The following is a 16,820-nucleotide window of genomic DNA, read 5'->3' as shown; positions in this document are numbered from 1 at the left end:
ACCACTTAATTCCTCCAGCTCAGAAGAGTGCTCCTGGTAACATGCAGAATATACAAACACACTGCAATTGAGAAAATGTATTTCCCTTCATCTGTCTAGCAATGAAGACATCTTGATTCCAGAGACAGTGTTAATCAGTCACCAGATGGACCTCAGACTTTGTTACAACTCAAAACTTTGCTTAAAAAAAAAAAAGAAAAAAAAGAAGAAAGAAAGAAAAGAAAGAGTAAAGAAAGATCTGAAAATGGAAGTATTTCTTAAAGTGTATCCTTAACTGCATCTGAGCTTCAGTATGGGTTGTGCTGGAACCCACTGTGACTGAAGAAAGTGCTGGCACCCCACTGAAGCCAGACATTCCCACACAAGGCCTTCACCAGTTTTGATGGAAAGCTTGTGATATAAGCTATTATGCAGAGATAATATCTGCATTAGGAAATCTCAGCTCTTTCTCAGCTAAGCCTGAAAATAAAAGAGCAGAGCTATTTTCAAGCCTGAAAAGCTGTAAACCTGTACTTAATTTCAGAAAGCTGACAACTGAAGACTTCATTTTTGGTTCAGCTGCATTATTGTCATACAGCACACTGGAGTCACGTACGCTGAGAGAATACACTAAAACAAAGGTAAAATAAAAGGCAGTTTCCAATGCCTGCTTTCATCAGAAGCATGGTTCATTCCTGAGAAGGAAGGACAGCACCTCTACCATGAGGAGTCCTTTCCTTCTGGGGGCCGATGCTGCCTCACAAAATATGTTGCAATGAAAGGCTGCATCTGCTGTACCTGGACACAACGGCGGTATCTCTATGCACTGCGTAGAGGCCTTACCACAAACTGTGTCCGGGCGCCATGCGGGGCCGTGGGTCCATGGAGCAGGGGACAGGTAGTGGTGGAGGGCTCCCCAGGGGTCTGCCAGGGCAGGGATGGGTGGCCAGGGCCTGTCCCGCCGCCCCAGCCAGCAGCGGGCCACTGGTGGCACTGGGGCAGCTCCCTGGGGACTGGCACAGGCCAAGGCCAGGCTGGGCCGTGGGCCTGCAGGTGAAGCTGGGCAGGGGCTGACAGCCCCGGGGGATGACATGGGGTCCTGGGCCAAGGGCGGGGGGGGGGGGGGGGCAGGGGCCGGGCAGCGACACTGGGGCCTGCTGGTGCCCCCAGGGCCCTGGTGCTCTAAACCTGTGCTCATTAATGATGCCTATGGAAGTATAGGCAAGTAAATTATGCAATTTTATAGATAAGACACATTTAGAATATTACCAAACAGAAGGATTATGAGCTATAAAGCTATTAAAAATGTCAGTACTTTGTTCACAAATAAAGTAACACAGATGCACTAAACCAGTAGACATTACACAGCAGTGCCTGGTTGGAGGAGGGAAGGGGAGAGCCCGCCGAGAGCAAGGTCTGTTTGGCTTCAGCCAGGAAGAAACCCCTTCTTGCTTAGCTGATAACATACCTGTGAACCAACTCCTTTTCAGAGCTCTGAACACCTCTACTTGGATTTCTCTTCTCACACAAGAAAGAAACATGAGGACATTTTCTGGGCTGATTTGGCAGTATTTGTGCAGACCTTACCCAGCCCTTGGTGCTTTCAATCCAGCACTGGGGACTCCGCTGCCTGGCTGCAGGGCAACTGCTCCCTTAGCTTCCTCCTAGCAGAATAGATGGTCCGTTCAGTCAAATCATGAAAGGAATTTATTTCTTGGGTAATGCAAATACTGCCATCAAAAGTTGGGGCGGGGGGGGAGATCCAGTGTTCATTTCCAGGCATAAGAACCATCCAGACTTCTTAAAGCAGGGTTCATTAATAGTGCTTCACCAAAGGCATCAGGTTTTGCCCCACCAGCACAACTCTGGTCATTAGCTACAGGAAAATAATCCTTCTTGACAGACGTAATGGAAAAGAGCACTCAGTGTGGTAATGAAATTCATTTCTAGCATACATGCAACTCATATCTACTTGTTTACAAATTGTGAACTAATAATTGGCATGGAACTACGTATGTGAAATGTAGAAACACAAAACACAAAACACAGAGCACTTACAATCTCAAGTACGTGCAGAGGGAGAACAATCCCAATTCAGACCATCACAACACTCTCACTGTTGTCTTCTTGCACCATCAGATAAAGATAGCTGCCCAAAATCGACATCTCATTCTAATGCATCAGTAAGGTAACTAAGGAAATCATACTTTAGACTTCTGGAAAGTATTGGAAGCCTGGGTTTAAAGTGGGGAGTGAGAACAGGGCTTTCATAGAGAAGAGAAGAGATGGTCACAACTGACAATTCATCAAAACTGGTATTATTCCCAGAAGAGATTCCTGTCCTCAAAAAAAATTGGAAAAAAAGGTTTTGAAATTCTAGAAATGTGCCATTTCAACATTTTTAAACAAAAAGTCTTGGTTTTGCCGTTAAAAACATCTTCCCTTGTTGAAACTTAATTTAGTTTATATTAAAAGGTTAAAAGAGGAAAAAAAAGGTCAGCATTAAAATAAAATGTGCTTGCTTGCTTGCTTGCTAAGTCACTTATATACTTACTGAGCCTCATGCCAGGCCTAAAATTTCAAAATCAGCAGAATCCTAGTGCGACAAGAGAACTGTTTTCTGTATATCCACACCACAAAGAGAACATTAGCAGTTCAAGCTCTTACCAGTTTCCTTGCAGCGTGGCTCAAAAATTACTTTTGAGAACCACCTTGATGAATGAAAACATAGTCTAGATCTTCAACCTTTCAAATGTTTAGTGACTTCTTATTCCCCTCCCCACCTTTTTTACTTTATTGTTATACTTTTTAGAAGAGACCTACAAAGATATTCTTTAAGGGACTAAAACTAAGGAGTTCCTTCAATCAAATCAACCCAGATTTTTTCTTGTAGATTCATGAAATCAAAGTATAAAACATACATACCTATATTTTACTATGGCCTTTGCACGGCAGATATGTTTGTTAGTCCCTGTTGATGCTGAAACTGTTATGACAAACTGGGTTTGGGTTTTTTTAAAGGATAATATATCTGAAAAGCCTAAGAGCAGTCGGAGGCTGCTCCTTTATTTCAGCATCTAGCTTTTCCAATCATCTTTTCTCAAAAGCACAAAACACAGTAGCAAGAGAAAGTTGAACTTATTTCAATCAGTGCAAATTACACATTTATGAAACTTAAGACCAGAAAAGACCACTCGATAAAGCAATCTGGATGCCTGTATATGACAAGCTGTCAAATTTCCTCTGGTCTCTCTTCTGTTGTGGTCCCTTCATTGTACCCGAGTGGCACACCGTGTTTGGCTAAAACATGTCTTGCAGACCACCCTCCAGCTGACAGACAGTTGAGCTATTTATTTCAGCACAACATACAAATATAGAAGAAGTAAGCCACAAAGAGAGTTTTTGGCACTCACAGAAACAAGGATAACTAGCCATTGACTACAATCTAAAACCTAAAAATCTGCCTCTGGAATTATGCATATCCATTCTGGACACAAAATCGTGTTTTTCCTGAAACAGTTGAAAATCTATGCCATGATTGTTTTCAGATCTTCTAGCATTAACTAGCATATCCCAACTACACTGTCCTAGCCATGCTGCCAAACCCACCTCTGTGGATGGAAGACATACTGGTAGAGGAGTAATTACGTCTTATGATTAATGAGACAGTTTAACCATACTGGAGGAATACCTTTTGTGACCATTGCGGTGATTGCTGATAACAGTATATGCTAGACATATACTCAAAACCCTTCGTAGTGTAGGCTACAGTTTTTTCATCAGAGAAACAGTTCGACAGATTTACACAGATGATTTTTGAGAGCCATCACAAAATGGCAAGGCCTCTCTTTTGACCATATAGTTACTTAATTCCTTCTTTCTTTGTAGCAAGAAAAATACTTCTCAACATTGAAGAACTGGGTTTTTTCATGTCTAGCTGTTCAGTCAGGTACAGCTTTCCCAGACTTCCAGCTGTCCTGCTAGATTTAAGTTCCTGTAGTGCCCAATGCTCCAAAACACAATTCTGGAGGAAAAAAATGCTTTAGCTGATCTCAACTGGAGGATTGCTATAAGAAAAAAAATATCTTATTTTAAACAGTGTTCCAGGTCACCCTACAAGGAGAAGAAAATTAAAGTTTAGCTTAGAAATTTTCTACAATAATGAAAATAAAGTATCTTAGAATTTCCTTCATGGATTGTCTTTTATTTCACTGAGTAAATCTAGCTTACTTATTTCAGTTTTTAATGATGGAAGTACATCAGGTAGGAAAGCAGAAGCATGCATGCTTACTTGTTTATACACTCTTTCATGAGCCGAAGTACATTGAGTTCTTTGTGGGAGAGGAAGGATCTCCTTAGTCCTCAAAAAGGGATTTCCAATATTGTAAAATTATGCTAGTAAGATGACTTGTAGTGACAGAAGCATGTAGAAACAGTAGTAGAGACTATATTTTTAAAAAAAATATTTTGGAATAATCTACCCCAGCTCAGGAGATGGATTCGGATTGGTGCTATGGACATCACTACTTCTAGGGAGTTCTTTTTAATGGTATTTGTGAACTCATAGCCCTATAGCTCTTAAGGCTAGCAAGGACCACAGAGAATATCTCATGTTCCCTTCTCTTTAGTACAACCATATAATTTCACCCAGCTGTGTCTCCATTGTTTGCTAAAGCATACCATCCACTCTCAGTTTACAGACTTCAAGAAATGGTAAGCTCGCTGTTCCTCTTAATAATTTGTTCCAGTGTCTGATAACTTCATTGTTAGCAACTGAGGAGTGTAATATTAATCTAGGTGGCAACCAAAAAATACTGGGTATAGCTCTACCTGTTTAAACAATGCTATTTGAGATAATTAATATCCTTCTCACCAGGTCTGTTCATCATAAAAGCAACAGGGCTTCAAGAATTTTTCTTTTTTTAAGCAACCACTACTTTTGTGAACTTTTCACATTTGTTTCTCATCATTTGGGTTTCTAGAAGCTTATAAAATTTGGAGGCAAATCCACATTCTGGTTTCCATCTCCATAGGCCACAGTGCTTTCAAACAATGGCTGATACTTTCTTCTGTAGCTTTCCGTGATTTCCATGCAGTCTTTTTTCATGATAGAATGGAAGACTTCTTCTCACAATGAAATTATTCCCATACGGGTTCATTGCTGAAAATTCATGAGAAGTCCTGCACATGCACAAAAAAGGAGTAAGAAATGTGAATACTCTTTGGGATGCCACAAAACACATTTCCAGATAAAATAACAGTTTGCATTTTTGCAGACCTTTCCATCTTCAAAGCATTGGACATGCATTCATCATCAGAAAAGATTAGTGGTATTAAATATCATAAATGTTATTTTACTAAGGTTCTGCTTCACCATCACCATCAGCTTCAGCTGCTGCAGTTCAAGGGTGATAAAACTATTATATATGACTGACAGACTTAGCCTCTGTAGTGCACCCAACTTGACAAGTACATCGCCAGCAGAATTCTTGGAAATCTCACTCCCTGGAACAGAGTTAGGATATGGAAAGAGTACGTCACAGAAGTGCTCTCTGCTACCATATATTAAGACCAGGTGGTCTTAATGGGTGGGCTACAACCCTCTTATCTGCCTCCCTCTGTAAATCTGTACTTACTTTGAAGCTTTACCCTTACAAGTTCTGAGTCCTTTATTAGAAGCTGAAGCTCAGCAGCACAGAGGATTAGCCTTTATTGTCTCACTCATGGCCAGGCCTGTCTGAAGGCCCTTTTTTTCTGTAACAGGTTCTTATTGATGGCAGAAGTCCTGTGGAGGATAATTCCCAGAATACATCCATACATGGCAATGGACCACAGTGCAGAGACTCCTGAGCAAACCTGACAGCTGAAAGCACCCTACAGCACACTGCAGCGCTATGCAGAGAAGCTGTTAAGGTCGCAAAAGCAGATCTGCCATGTTTTTATGGCCCTGCACCCAACCAAGACAGCCCTAGCTCTAGTTCAGAGTGACTTTGATACAGCTTTACCAGTTTAGTGCCCATCTTACCATGACTGCAGCACCTCCAGAACAGTGACACATGGCTGGGAGCTGCCCACTGCAGTGGATTGTTACAGCAGTTGGCACTTCAGAAATGAACACACAATAATGCTGAAAAGAAAGCAACAAAGTACTTTAAAGTTTTACGTTTATCATCTGTTATGCTGATGGAGAGGGAAACCTGAATTTGACTGATTTGATCAAACTAAGCAATTCAAGCATCTTCTACCTAATTTTAAGCCAAAGAAAATTGGAGCAATGCAGAAGCAGCTGATAAATCAAAAGCAGAATAATAGGAATTAAAGCTCGGTTCAGGCCTTTCATCTTTATTACACTTCTTTATGTGCATATGGTAGGTGTTCAACACTTTCCAAGTCCATATGATATTCCCTTGCGCTTCAGGAGCTGTAGGGCTGTAGTTGTCTATAAAAAGGCAACCTAACAGTTTCCTGTGACTGAGAGTTGAATGTGTTATTTGTTACCAGCTGGTTCATAGATAGATTGAGCCCAAGTCTTGGCTTTAAGTGATCAAACTTACTTTAAACCACTTGCTCACAGAGTGTACTCATGTACAGAGAGAATTCTGGCACAATATTTTATTTCTGACTTATGGCATATGACTTTTTTTCTGAACCAATATTAAAACCAGAACCTATAATACGCCAAACGCAGACTGCATTTTTTGGAAAGCTGATACGAAACGTAACAGTAAATGAACCCTTCTGAAAGGTTAAAGTTGCTTTCATATAAAACATTTTCTACCAGGAAATGGAAGTGGAATGTTGAACTAAGCATTTAACTTGAAAGAACTGCGCACAGACTCCAATGGTTGCATTATCCTTTAAAATAAAAAAAGCAAAAGGTTTTTATGAGCATACATAGCTCTAGTTTCATAAAAAGGGTATTATGATGACAAGGTAAAATGAATCCCAGTATTTTGGATGCTTCTTTTAACCTTCTGACAGCTCCTTCCCTGTGCATTAACCATTCTAGGGTGAGGTTTCACAGTATGTCTGAATTCATCTAACAGTCCTGCTCCCTCCACTTCTCCCTGCATCCTTCCTTCCCTGGCATGCAGGCCCATTCCTTCCCTTCCACTTTGATTTTCATGTGGCTCCTCAGTGAACCCAACTGGATTACTAAACCAACAGAAAACTATTCATGGTTTTATTTTGCTGAGCTAGTTTTCTACCAGCTGGAAAGGTGAACCAGCTCTAAGAGCGATACAGAAATCAGAGCCGGTGCAGAAGCAGCAGTGGCTGAGAACAGCACTCCTAGATTTTCTTGGGGCACCTCAAACCCTTTAAAACACCTATTCTAAATAATGTGACCGCCTCTTACAAATACACTTACCAATTGAGATTGTGCTAGCTGTTGTGCTAGCTTCTGCAAAAAATGAATGAAAGAAAGTCATCGTACCAAACAGATTTACCACTTACAGAGACAACAAAGATAAATGGCAAACAGATGCACTGTAGGGTGGTTGCCCATTCTCAGGAGCAGACACTACTCCTGCACGAGGGCAAGAGACCCATGCATCTTCATATTAAGTAATCAAAGAGTGTCTCTTTACTGGATAAAATCTTCTTCTTCAGCGGGGCAGGAGGAAGCCAACTTACACAGTTTTCTTGATTCTTGATTTTGACTCCTTCATTATTCAGGGTGGCAGGGACGCCATTCAAATGAGCCTGATACATTGAGCTATTGCTGATTTGCCAGATTCCAGTGTCATCAAGTGTGACACAGCATTATTGTTCAGTGTCCTGTATTTACAATCAGAAGTGATTTAATCTGGCTCTCTGCCATCCCACCTGCTGACATGTTGACACCATGTAAATAATGCATAGCTGTGTGACCACGCTACTTTCTTGCCACATGCTGAGAGAAACAGACAACACCTGCTACTATTATTAGCCACATCTTGGATACCTTGGAAAAGTTCAAAGTGAACATCAACATTAATTCAAACATGTTGTGGTCTCCAGCACCAAACTTCTCCGATAGGACTCAAAAGGAACCTGTGCATCCACTGTGATTAAAAACACAGATTGCTGATTTACATCTCTCATCCTTTAAAGGTCATCCTTTTAAGAGTTTTCATAAATAACTGAATTTTTTCGCATAAAAATTTCAGCTAGCAAGACTTTTCTCTGAACAGCGTTGACTGAAAAGGCCACCATTTTAGAAGCTCAAAAATCAATAAAAACCCAGTTCTAGACTGAAAAATTCTAATATCAGACACTACTCCCTCCTAACATTAGCCAGTATACTACTCTTCTGATCGTGTCTAAATGCAAACCTATCAATGTCATCAGGGCATGCTCATTAAACCAAAGTGAAATTGTGGTTTTCACTATGGAACGCTGCAAAGCAAAGACAGCGCATCTAATAGGCCACCTACTTCTTACCTGACTGTCTTTTATCCTCTAAATGTCATGCAACCTCAGTCACATTGAGAGCAGACAGCAATAGATGCTGCTTTTCACAGGGCATTTAAGAAGGTTGAAAGTTATTATTTGTATCACTGGTCCCCAACTATTGTTACATACACCCTCCTTTCCAATCTTGTGACTGCCAAGCAGAGAAAGCAGCTGATTATATTTTTACCTTTCCATGGTGTACAACAGTAGAAAACTTGCTCGTCTTCTTCATTTCACTGAGCTCTTAGACCAGGACCATAGTAGGCATTCTTCTTGTGAAGACACACAGGAGTAACTGTTAAGTCGGGAGACACAACAAATACAGCAAACAAAGAAAAATAAAAAGCAAGTCTTTATAATTTAGAAATTCGGATAGTTGGGTTTTTGTGGAGAACTCACCTCAGTCCTCACTCTGTGGCCAGCACTAGGGTGGTATGTTGCACCTGTGTAGATATGCAGTTCCTTAGTGATTTTAAATTCCCAAAGCCTGAAATAAAAGACTATCTGGCTCCAAACTGCTGAACTGTGCAACTAGATCATAATTTCTCAGGGAAAATCAGATATACAGCTCAAAATGTCTTGCCCAATAAATTCCCTTCAAAACTTTGGAAACTAGCAAACATAAAAAAGAAAGGGAGGGGTTCTTTGTTTGGTGGTTGGTTTGGGGTTTTTTTCCAGATCCTGTGAGACAGTCAGAGCAAACAGAAATTTGGGTTATTTCTGCTCAAGGATGAATATATTGGATAGTATCCTGTACTTGTCCACATTGTTCAAAAGGATCAGCATTTTCAGAGTCCCAGACCGAGACCAATTCTTTCTGTTTTCTCCATTAAGACAACCAGGAATCTTGTGGTCTCTTTTCAAAGGAATGTCTTTGTCCAGAATCTTGCCTCAGAGATCTATTTGCACTATGTTATTTAGAACAGAAAAGAGCACTGGAATGACTTCCTAATTTCTTTAGTAAATCTGTTCTCAATCTACTTTATTCCAAGCATTTTTATAGACAGTTTCTTAAATGATGTTCTGCTCTGAAGCTCTGTAATTACACACATACACTGGTCAAACTTTCTCTTGACTGGAACAGACTTGTAGCAACTCCAGTAAATTGAAAGGAAAAGTTTGGGGAAAAGAGTAGGTTGGATGAGAAGATAACTTACTGCCCAAGATGTGATTTCTGTTCTGACAGTAGCTATGGGCAAAGTAGATGCCTCTCACACAGAACTGAGAAATCCTGTCTTGCTGAGGTTTTATACAGTTTTTGTTTTGCCTGGCGTTTGGATTTCACAAGGCTAACTAGATTGCCCTTGTCTAGGAAACCCTGGGGGTAAAGCCAGATGGTGTCTGTGTGCAAGCTGGAAAGAGTGAAAACTGGGAGAGGGTAATGGCTGAAAACCAGGGAATAAAACCCACTGAACTAGATGAGTGGGTAAAATGTAAAAAGGTAACAAGAAGTTATGAAGTGGCATGACAAGGGTAATGACAGGCAAAAACATGAGTATTTTGAGGAGAATGTAAATGTATTTGGACCTTTTTTCTAAAGTTCATTTAAAGCTGCTTTCAGCAAAGTTTTCTCTCTCCCTCCTCAATGGAAGTCTTGTGAGAATTCTATTAGCCTCAGAAAATTCCTCTAAATTCTCGTTGCTAGATATATACCTGTATATGCAAGAATAAATTAATTATTCCAAACAAGTCCAGTGCTAGACAAGTAGCAAGTAAAAATAGCACAACTTGCACATTCTTACTAAGAGCTAGCTCAGCAGTCAGCAGCACTGCCTGAATGGTCAACTATAAAAGCTCCCATTATGTGGTAACCTGATTTGACTGTTTCCTCTACTAAAATGTCCTATTTAAGCAATTTAAAATGTACAGGTAAGGCTCATATTTTGTGCAGCTGAAAGTGCATCAACACTGAAAGAGCAAAATCTGGGTAAACGTGAGCTACTGAGAGAGTAACGAGTCTCTTTGAGAGGAAATGGTGCATTCTTCCTGTCACTGTGGTTTCTCTTGATGGTGGAGGGGGAAGGAACGAGGAAAATAGAGACTGCCACATTCAACAGCAAGATCTTCCGATGGCGAGGCTTTCTTGCATTTTATCTGCTGTCCGTATTTACAAACTTGAGCACATGTGGTTTCACAGAAACGTTCAGAACGGAAGACGGAGGAGATGAACAGCACATGCATGACCTGTTTCCTGTGGTGATGGAGAAGGGTGTGCTGGATGCCAGGCCAGGCTGGTGGGGCAGCAGCGAGAGCTGTGGAACACAGCTGGTGAAGCTGTCAGAGTTGTGGCAAGAAGCTGGGCAGGAGGGCACAGGATGTACATACATACATGAGTCCAATCAGAGTCCACTGGCAGTTAATTTCCCTGCTTATGTTGTGTCGTTTGGAGACCAGTTTCAAGTGACACACAAAATGACATTTTTTTTATACACAGAACAATTATTGCCCCATCCATACAGCATTTTGAACATTTTCTGTGATAAACAGTGCTAGATTTTTTTTATCTTCTATTATCAATATTTTAGTTTTCACATCTAAAAAGCATGCACAGTTCTACATAGAGATGTAATCTCTGTTTAATTGTTTACAATTCCAGTGTTATACCCTTTCTTATCTGTTCACTTTGGCTAATGTGGCTTGATGATTTCACTCTGTGTTTTCCCTTTTCAATTGTATACATCAGATAGCAGATATTCACACTTCCCTTCCATCATGTGACACATTTTCATATTGCAGAGTGACAACGTGGCAGACTTACTTTTGCAAATAATTAGCCTTGATCTACTCTACAGCATTTCTTAGAAACTAGCACTAATTTTTACAGTATAAATTAGGGAGTGCAAGGTATGGATGGTACTGTGCTTGCAAATATTAAATTCTATGTGTTACTTTTCTGCAGAAAATCAGTATTCAATTAGTTTGAAGATTCATTTGTTATTTACGGCTAATTCTATTTCTGAAACAGCCTTTTTAAAACTATTATCTACTTCATCTCTGCTCTAGCCTGCTATCTCTGATATAACCGATGCTTTGGAAGACATTGCCATGAAAAGAAACTACACTTGCAACAGTGAATTTGAAAGCTGATGAACTGTCATCCATCTTCTCTTTTACAGTATGTGCTGGCATAAACAATGGGGAAATCAGAGGCTTATTGAGGCTGCACTGAAAAGTGGTGAATCAGAGCTTCATTGAAAATTTGTTGCTAGGTGGTAGGCTGTAATTTTAAAGGTGTTCAGTGCTACAGATAAACGTATACTTGGCTTTCTGTAAAGAACTTAGGTACCTTAACTTCACTTACTTCACCTCAAGGTGAGTGCTCCTTCTTAAAATTGCAATAGGCAACTATGTGAGTATCAAAGGCCTAGATACCATTAAAAACCCCAGTTCTTGATGACTGGTAGTCTTAGCCTGCCAGCTCAATTCAGTCTTAAATGCTGTACCTGTATGAGTGTTACCTACCTACCTACTACAACCAGGGGCATTACCACCCATCTGAGCAGTAACTTGGAAGTAATGAATGAGTAATATCCCTCTTGGCCTGTATTTGAAGCTGTGACAGAGAGGTAAAAAGCTAACCTTACCATTATAACCATCCTAACCCTCCATCCTTACCATCCTCCATACCTCTAATTAAGCATGGAAAAATAACTATCTTCCTGATGGTTTTTCCTCGGGCTTGATATAAGTGATGTGACAACATCCAGAAAATTGCTATTGTAAAGATGTCATGAAAACATTTTTCATTTTAAGAGCTGTGGGTTTATTCCAAATAGATAATTTTTTTTAATTTCAAGAAAATATAGTAACATCCTAAGCTAAGATCAATGTATCTGAAACTACAGCAAAGCCTACACACTCCAGTTACAAGAAATAAAACTTTAAAAATAGTTACTAGCAACATATTTTTTTTAAAGACAGAAGAATTTGTGCTTTTAAGATTGTATCAGTGAAAGATCTAGCAAGCCAAACTGCTTTTCTTTTCCATTCCAACTAAATCATACACTATTTGGGGTAGAAATTTGGCAGGGAACTCTGTTGGATTGTATCTACATTGTGGCTGGGCTGATTTCTTTATCCTTTTCTGATAGATGGACGTCTATCTGAGCCCTGAATATCTTCAGTGTTGCTGATTCCAAAGCTTCATTTGGCAGCCGGTTTCCTTGGCTATGAGTCCTTCTGTTTATAAACTTTTCCCTGATATATAATTCTGATTTTCCCCTCACAATGCTTAGGGCTACTTTCTTTCTTTCTTTCTTGTTAAATAATAAGAATAATCAAATATAATCTCTTTTTCATTTCCTTTCTATTGTGGGCAATAACAGGTAACTTTAAACTTTCTGGAATTAACATGATTAATTCTCTCAGCATCATACCATGGGTCTTACTTTGCAAGCCTACCATCACTCTTCTTATATAGCTCAAGATTTAGCCAACTTTTTTTAAACAAAATGTCTAAAACCAGTTACAGTACTTCAGCACATGACCATAAATGACCATACACAAGACTAAAGTTTTCCCTTCTCATTATGTATATTTCCATGGATTATGTTGTATAAATGGTTACACTAGCTGACTATATGGACATTTCAGCAGGCTAGAAAATATAAAAGTTTGTAGAAATAAAGACATGTTAGTGCTGCAGAAAGAATGACACTGAGACAACAATCAGAAAGACTAATTCTAATCAGCAAAGAAATAAAATAGTAGATCAGTATCAGTGTTAATCCCACTGAGTTGTGAGGCTGGTGTCTCTGTAACCACTACAAGACAGTTAAGTAGGGTCAGGGAAGGAGACTTATTTTAGAGAGAGTAAAGACAGTAAGAGAAAAGGAGCAGAGGGCTGCAAATTAGCACTTTGAAAAACTGCTGAAAAGGAAACACTTTTAGGAGCTGAAGAAGGGCCTAAAACTGGCTAAAGAGTTTTGGGGAGCTGCTTGTACATTGGGAAACTACAAAAGATTATGTTAGGCATGCAATGCCAGGCTGCATCACCCAACAACAGTCCATGGCTGAGGACCCTGGGCAGAAGGAGGTTGAACTGCACCCTGAATGAAGAGAAAGGTGAAGGAAACTAAGTCCTATCTTTCTTCCAAACAGTTCCTACCAGCTAGCAGGTTTTTCCTCTGTATGTGCAGAGGTTTGTGCATTCCCTCCTATGGTGACCAGGCCTTAGTACATTTGTAGACAAATTTCATTAGGTGCATCAGAGCAAAGAAGTTCTTTGGTGGACCTAGCTCTAGGTTGGATTTTCACAAAATCAGAATTAAATAAAAAATACTAAGTATCTGATAACTTATGGCATTTCACTAAACACCTATTTGCCCTAAGTGCCTTTGGACAACTGACTGCAAGTGCCCTGACTGGTCATTGCAGCTTCATGGATCAGATAACAGGATGTGTGAACACAAACAGAAAGACAGATCACAATGGTATGACTCTGGGAGTCTTTTCTATTAACAGGATGAGCACTTGGTTCAGACTGTTTGCTCAAGCTTCCGAACACATCTCATTCTCATCAAACATGCTCATATGACTAACGGGAGCTGTACCATTGTGTGCTCCATGCAGTCATTAATCTAATTTACCACGGTATTCTCACACTACTAACCTGGCATGCATCTTTCTAGTTACCATGTAATCATTTACATTTTGTCAGTAGTTACACAATACCAAATGTGCCAAGACCATTCAAATATTTTTGACCATTTCTCTAGTTCAGTTCCAACCATGAAAAGTAACTCAGCCAATTCCAATTATAAAAGAACTGCTTCATCTGGCCATTCATCACTTGTAGTGACAATGAAATAAGTTGGTTTAGAGTAGGAGTGTTATGATCTTTGAGTAGAAAGCTCACAATAGCCTCAGAGCTGACCTCGTTTGCCAGGTACCTTTTCGCCATTATACCATCTCCTTAGAGCTGCGAACCCGTTAACCCCTGCATGTGCATCTGGATCAGTGTGTACAAGGAACACTTACTTCTGCATCTCATTGACCCCTACCATCAAGCTGAGGATTACCAAATCCTTCTTTTTACTATAAGGCTGTTGCTTTTAGGACGTGGGAAATGTGGTTCCTTTTTTAAGTAAAAGAAGTCTTGAGTGATTCTCTAAAGCCACAAAGACAAAACTCTATATACATAGTTATTCCAGCACCTTACATCATTTCAGCTTTTGAAGTTCTGATGTCCAAAACCTTATTAAAATCACACAGCTTTTAAGCAACCAAGTCCACCTAGGAATACTGTTTTCCTGACACTGAGGACAAAATTCCCCAAATCAGAACACTGCACTTGAAAGTTTTCTTGAGACTATATGAATCTGTTGTGCCTCCATCTGTCTGCTGAATCATTTGCTGGTAAGCATTACAACTATACAAACCGTTTGTCAGCATTGCTTTCAGGTTGAAGAGCCACTAGATTCAATCTGACATTGAGAAAAGTTCTGCGTTGCTGCAATACCTGTTTTTGCATTTAGATTTGCATCTTCCACTGGCTTGCCATAGGATGCCATATACCTAGTTTGCTATCTGAAGCCTGCAACTGCAGTCTTTGATAGAAGTAGACAGACAAGCCTGCTCTCTGGTAGAACCATTCCCCATTGGTGTGTAGTCTAGAGGAACGCCACTTTGAAATCTTTCCTACACAAAACGTTTGCAAGGCCATTAGGACAGCTAGCAAGGCAGCATGAGACCTCATGCTCTTGGGTTGCTGCTGATGCCTGTTATCATTCAGGTCCTATCTGCTTCAGCCCATAGCAGAACACTGAAGCACAAGCCGGAGCAAGCTCACTGGAGTTCATCAGAAACAAAAGTTGAGCACAGTGACCTTGAGGAAACGACTGGAGACTGTCTGCATAGCTGTGGCCAACCCTCTGGCTGTACAAGCTACCCACCTGATCCTTCCAAAACAACAAGGTACCTCCTACACACCTTAGGAAGCCAACAGATGTATGGGAGATCCAGGATCAATTAGTAGGAGGAGATATGGTCCATAGACAGATATGCAGGTGCTGAACCTGTCAGGTCCTGTCCAGCAGCAGACATGGGTGCTAGTGCACCACGCTGTTCCACATTTACTGACCAGAGCACCTTACTGGGAGGCTTACAGTGCTCTTGAGCTGGGATAGCCAGTCCTCTGGTCCTACCGAGTCACTGATAGCCTATGGCCTGGTATCTGAACAGCACTTGCTCCTGCTTCCATATCACATTTAAGGGAAGGGAGGGTTTTAAAGTCAGAATCCCTTATTAAACAAAGGGAATGATGTCAGTGCTTTTTGAGGTTCAGGGGCACTGGCCCTTGCCACCTGCAGACTAAACCAGTGAAATGTGGTGACATTTCAGACATGAGCTGCTTTTTTTATACGGCTTTGAGGATGATGGAAGGTGTGATTTTAGGTGGATGAAAGGAGAAGAATCAGGCCAACTAAATAAATTGTCTGAATACTTCCTAGTACAGCTCAGGAGAACAAAGTCTAAATCTATCTCTGACCATTTCAGTCTATGGTAAAACTTCCACTGACAACTGCAGAAGCAGGCTGAGGCCTCAAAGAAACTTTTTTTAAAGAATTTTTTAAATTTCACCTCACTGCTTTAAAGCATTTTGCAAGCACACACACCTCAGAGGTTTTATATAGCTGAGAGTAAGCTAAAACATACGAGGAAGAAATAATTTCTTCTAAGCCACAGAAGAAATCTGTGTCAGTGCTAGAAATTGGACTCAAAACTGCTGATATCCTGTTCTTCTCTGTGGCATGGGAAAGTCTTCTCTTTGAGCTTTCAAGTCCAGAGAGCAGAAATTATTTTAGTGAGTTAAAGCTGTTTCAGTTGTTTATGAAGAAACATGGCCATGACGATACTTGTAGCTCTACAGTTTTCCTTTCCTTATTACAAAATGGAAGATAATTCTTATTTTAAAGCATCCGTTCCAGCTTAATTAGGCTGAGTTTAAGGGTTTAATGCACTTTAAGTAGAGACCACTGGAACTGTAAAAAACCTAATGTGTTTCATCAGATCCTTTCAGCTGTACTGCTCAAATATTTAAGGGGGGAAATTAAATAATCAATAGACATGACAGAAGCACACGGAAAACATTTCAAGTTTCCTTACTATTTTGTATTACAGAAATCGGGAATATAAATAGATTTTTCTCCCTGAAATGCTTAACATTCTCTCTGAAAAGAATAAAGCATGCATAACTACACAGCTGATTTTCAGTATGTGACCTTTGATAAATGTCAGTTCTTTGAGAAAATGAAGAAATCATGTATAAAATAAAACCTAAAAAAAAAAACAACCACACACACAAAAAAAACCCAGAAGAAAACCAGAAATTAGACAGTGACAAAACGGCATTGAGGCAGATTTCAGGAAATATATTTTCTTTTCCAGTGTTACATTCCAAGATA

General features: G+C 40.1%; 1 long non-coding RNA gene across 1 annotated transcript; it reads right to left on the bottom strand.

The window, feature by feature from the left end:
- Positions 1–4,159: 4,159 nt before the first annotated feature.
- On the bottom strand, positions 4,160–9,980 carry LOC121096472. Its single transcript, XR_005830533.1, has 4 exons — positions 8,815–9,980; positions 8,603–8,710; positions 6,005–6,106; positions 4,160–5,160 (listed from the first exon to the last, which is right to left on the bottom strand). It is a non-coding gene; the product is annotated as an uncharacterized LOC121096472 (long non-coding RNA).
- Between the last annotated feature and the right edge of the window lie 6,840 nt (positions 9,981–16,820).

The sequence above is a fragment of the Falco naumanni genome, chromosome 12 (assembly GCF_017639655.2).
Source record: "Falco naumanni isolate bFalNau1 chromosome 12, bFalNau1.pat, whole genome shotgun sequence".
NCBI classification, from domain to species: Eukaryota; Metazoa; Chordata; class Aves; order Falconiformes; family Falconidae; genus Falco; species Falco naumanni.
The sequence above is the reverse complement of the archived record's forward strand: the minus strand, read 5'-3'. Positions and strand labels throughout refer to the sequence as shown.